At 43.7% G+C, this 5,004-nt stretch overlaps 1 pseudogene; it reads left to right on the top strand.

Annotated features, from left to right (window-relative positions):
• The first annotated feature begins 1,057 nt into the window (after positions 1-1,057).
• Positions 1,058-3,315, top strand: LOC102024056 (annotated as a pseudogene).
• The last annotated feature ends 1,689 nt before the right edge of the window (positions 3,316-5,004 follow it).

Below are 5,004 nucleotides of genomic sequence, written 5' to 3'. Positions count from 1 at the left end.
GCTATGCAGTTCAGGCTGGCCTTGAGCTCACTTTGTAGTCCAGGTTGGCCCTGAACTTGCAAGGATCCTCCTGCCTCAGCCTCCCCAGTGCTGGGATCACAGGTATGTGCCACCATGCCCAGCTAACTAGTTCCTTCTGAGTTCCCAGTTTCCTATAAACTATGTGAAAGAACTAGACTGCAGAGCCTGAGTCCCAATAGGTCATTTTAAACACACAGAGTTCCAGGTGACTGGTAAATTCTAAACAATTAAGCAATTCCTTTACCCTAATGCCTAAAAATAATTCCAAATTGACAATTTTTGTGGGGATAGTATTGGGGCTTTCTCACTGAGCTGCATCTTCAGCCATCTTTTTATTTTTATTTTTAATTTTTTTTCCTCAGCCATTTTTGTACTTTTAATTTATTTATTTCTTCTCATAAGACACAGTCTCACCAAGACTGAATAGTTCAGATTGAACTTGAACTCACCATCTTACTGCCTCAGCCTCCCATAGTCCAGAGATTATAGGTGTGCATGGCTGGCTTTTAAAAATTCTCCATACCTGGATATTATTTTCAGTTTTTCAATACACTATGTAATTCTCCTTAATACAGTCCTGTGATAGTTAACTGATTGTGTCAATTTATGAAAGAAATGCCCAACCCAGCTGGCTCAGCATAGTTCTGAATGTGGTTGAGTGGGTTTCCTGAAGACAGAAGCCCCACCCTAGGGTGTCTCATGGCCTGAACTGTACAAATGGAAGGCTTGCTTCTGGTTCTTCAGTGGAGCTCAGTCTTCACCTTGGATGTCCTCTCCTGGCTTCAGTCATAGACCTTGCAGCTCCAGCACAGATGGAACCAGAATGAGGTGTGGACAACTCTCCAGTGAAACCTGTAACCAGGTACAGGAAAAATGCTGCAGTCAAGTGTTGAATCTTCCTGGGCAGAGTCGCTTCACATAGGCCAACCTACCCAGCAGAAAGGGCAGAATGGGATGGCTGGAGAGGGTTGGCCCATGCAAGCAGGTCAAAACAAGGCCCTGAAGTACAGATAAAAAACTAAAAAACTCCAGAGAAGCCAAAGAAAGAGAACTGGAGCTGCTCCTGCCTCCATCTCAGTGGATGACCACACATGAAGAAGAATTCAATGAGTGCAAACTGTGGCAAAGGAACACCTGAGGACAACATAAGGAAAAAAAGGGCTGTGCTTAGGAACTGGATAAAATATGCAAAGTGGGAAGAAAGTCTAAAGGCCACTCAAAAGGCTCAACCTATATTATGAATGTGCTTTAGATGTAGACTATAGAAATATCACACCAAGGCTGAAATGTGCAGAAATGGAAATGAGGAACTGCCAAGTCAACCGTGTGAAAAATATCTGGGACTGGGCCATAACACCCCTGCCACAAGTGTGGCAGTTCTGGTACAAATCACATACATGAGGAGATGCTTAGGCATGTGACTGGTGCCCGGCAGGTGTCTGGGCACTGAATGGGATGGCAGCCCAAGGAGCAGGTCTGGCACTCTTACATCAATTTGGAGCTGAGGTACCAGGAGATGGAACAGGCAGCGGTATTGATGAGTGCTTTGTCTCATGCACCCTGGCATGAAGAACTGGATCAGGTGTGCATGCTTAGAAAAGCACACTTCCTTGGCCCACCCCAGAAGGCATATGGGAGAGTTGTGGAATTCTTTGGAGATGAACAGATGAACAAAAACCTTTGTGTTGCCTCTGCCAAATTTAAGGAAAATCAGTATTCAAAAGAGTGGAAGTATGCCCTAGATTGAATCTCAAAACAGGAGGCCCAAGAATTCCTGAAGAATTATACCATCTTGAGAAGTTTGGTGACATTCAGAGTATAGAAGATATCAGCATGAGCAAGCGTAGGTTCCAGTGTGAAAAAATGAAGGCTGATCCACACAATTACGATGCATGTCCAAGCCAAAAGTGTGTAAGAAGTCAACAAGAGAGCCATGACCAACGTCCTGCCCAGCTGGGACAAGTGACACACTTGCTTGTGGATCAACACGTGCTCCACAGGGAGTTGGAGCCCTCGGATCCTGAAAGGACAAGATAGGTCTATCCAGTCTCTTTGGAACTCATTCCACATACAAAGTTCACATTTGCCAAAATGTGGTTATATTACCCTGTCTTAGTTACTTTTCTCTTGCTACTGAGACAAAATACTCAACACCCAAGTTAAAGGGGGGAAAGTTTATTTAGCTCAGTTTGTAGAGGTTTCCATCCATAATCAGCTGGCTTCAAGAGAGGCTGGTGCGGCAGAGGGGCAACAGTTCATGGTGGCAGAAGTCAGCAATAGCAACAATGGCAAAAAAGGGGAGGAAAAAGCCTCTTTTCTTTCCTTATATTGTATGCAGGCTATCTACCCTAGGGCGGGTGCAGCATTCACACCCTTAATCCCAGCACTAGACAATGAACCAATCACAAACTCTAGATTGAGCCACCTCCAAAAAGCCTGCCCCCTTAACCACGTGAGGGTTTGGGTGAACATCCAGACACAAACCATAATACAAACACAACTTGCAATAAGACAGAAAAATTTACCGTTTGTGAGATGAGCTTTGGGAATGCCTATAGGCAAAGGTCTAAAGAACAAGTTACTTCAAGATTATATAGAATTAGAGTTGCAACTTCAAGAGTTCCACAGGCGCTGGAAGCTTTATGAAAAATTCCTGGACTTTGGACCTGAAAATTGTACCTCATGGATTCAATTTGCAGAATTAGAAATGATCCTTGGCAATGCTGGCAAGAGCTATCTACAAATTGGCCACCAGCTAGCCATACCTGACATGCTGGAGGTGCTCTGGGAATCATACATGGGTTCTAAAAAGGAGTGGGAGGAAACACAAAGAACACAAAGTCTTTACTGATGGCTGCTTTGATGGGCACAGCATGTCAAGGTGTGAGTCAGTTTTGCTTGGTTTGAATTGTCTCTGGGAAAAGACGCAAGTGTGACTCAAGGCAGACAAATCTACAGAGAAGCTAACAAAACCATTCCAACCTGTAAAGCAAAGGAAGAAGGACTTTTGCTGCTAGAATCCTGGCAAAGCTTCAGAGAGCAATTTGCAAGTGCATCCAACAAGGACAGAGTGGACAAACTCATGCCACAGATTGTCAAAAAGGGAAGAAAGGTCCAGCCAGTGATGGGTCCCACACAGGCTGGGAAAAAGCCTCACTACATCCTTCCCCAGATGCTGCCAACCAGCCTGACATCAAGCAGCTGACCCTGGCCAAGCTCTGGAAGAAATAGCAGCAGGAAAAGCAGGCCGCTGAGCTGTATGCAGATGAGGACATTGGTGAGTGTGAAGCCTGATCTCTTTCATGTTGACAAATGTTGTATTATTCCTTACAATAGTAGTTTGGAACTCTTACAACTCCTGGAAGCTTTTATATTCACCACTAAGAATGGTTTCCAACCTCTGATGTTACTTTTTGAATAATTTGTGAAATGACTGGGCTGCCAGGCAAGGTGGTGGATGCCTATAATCCCAGCACTTGGGAGGCTGAGGCAGGAAGACTGCTGTGAGTTTGAGACCAGCCTGGGCTATATAGTGAGACCCTGTCTCAAAGAAACAAAAACAAACAAACAAAAAGATTTGGGGCTCTTTACAGGTGGGGAGTCTCAAAGGATGACTCTAAACCTCTCTAACGTTTGTTCACATCTGCTTTAGGAAATGCAATGAAGGTGATGCTCAGCATTGATTAGAAATAGTCCCACACACAGTCTGGTCTTCTTAAAGTTTTCAGCTTCCATAAATGAATAAATAAATAAATAAATAAATGTTTACAAACTGAATCGCTTTCAAAGAGGCTTGAGATGAACAAGGCTCACATGATGACAGAACCTAAGAGGGCTACAAAGGTGGAAAAGAAGATGAAAATCTTGCTTGCAATCACGTGACATGGGGCTAGTGAAGCAGCTGAGTGCCCTGTGGGACCGGACCGAGCAGGTACACTTGCAATTATGCACTTTAGAGCCGCTTAGGAGACTTGAGGATTCTGCCATTCTTGGAGGCTGGAGAGTCCAGAAGAGCATGGGTTAGGATGGCAGGAGAAAGATGAGCAGCTCCAGCAGTGAGGCGCTCTTCTGCTGCTGAGAAAGGAGACTTTAGAGTCTGGATTCTTCTGTCACAGGCCAATTACCTGCTGGCTTTCTGCCTTGCCGAGACTGATGCTGACAGCTGTCTTCACCAACAGACTGACCCACAGTCTGGGGTTTTGGGTCCTTTGTTTTAAATGATCCCCATCATTCACATCCTGTGTTGAAGACATTTAACTCCAAAGGACAGATGAGCTTTACATTATTAAGATGATCATTCTTGCACCAGTGTCATATTTGCAAGATTTTTTAACTTTTGGTCTTTCAAGCTTGACTAAGTACTGCCTGTGAATAAAGCCTTGGGTAAAACAAAATACGGTATAAACAATTTTTTTTGAGACAGAGTCTCACTATGTAGTCCAGGCTGGCCTTGAACTCACTATGTAGCTGAAGATGTCCTCAACCTCATGGCAATCCTCCTGCCTCAACATCATGAGTGCTGGGATTATAGGCATGTGCCACCACAGCCAGGTGTACAGATATTTTTTTTAAATTTAGAAAGTAGTAACAATATATAGAAGACTTAAACTATTTCCTGAAATGTCATTATTACCTGATAGTTAAGTTTTATACTTTAAATATAAGTAATGAAATTCAAAGCCAACAACTAAAAACATGGATTAGAAGGAGACTTTTGAACAGTAGACCAACAAAATGTTTTTCTTCTCTTCGGCCAGTAAGAGGACCTGGGGCAAAGTCTATCTGTCTGTCTGTCTGTATTTATTTATTTATGTTTCCCTTCTTTCCTTTCCCCCTCACCTCTCACTTGTTTGGAGCAAAGTTTTATTAACAAGCTAATCTTGTGGTGGGGGAGGGCTTGCCAGAGAGGTCCCACACTGCCCAGGTTGCTCTTGTTGGAGATCCCAATTCCCTAGTTACTAGAAAGCATTTAGTTGTGTAAAC

The sequence above is a fragment of the Chinchilla lanigera genome, unplaced genomic scaffold (genome assembly GCF_000276665.1).
Source record: "Chinchilla lanigera isolate Chin_1 unplaced genomic scaffold, ChiLan1.0 scaffold00042, whole genome shotgun sequence".
Lineage (NCBI taxonomy): Eukaryota > Metazoa > Chordata > Mammalia > Rodentia > Chinchillidae > Chinchilla > Chinchilla lanigera.
This window is presented reverse-complemented; position numbering and strand designations above follow the sequence as displayed.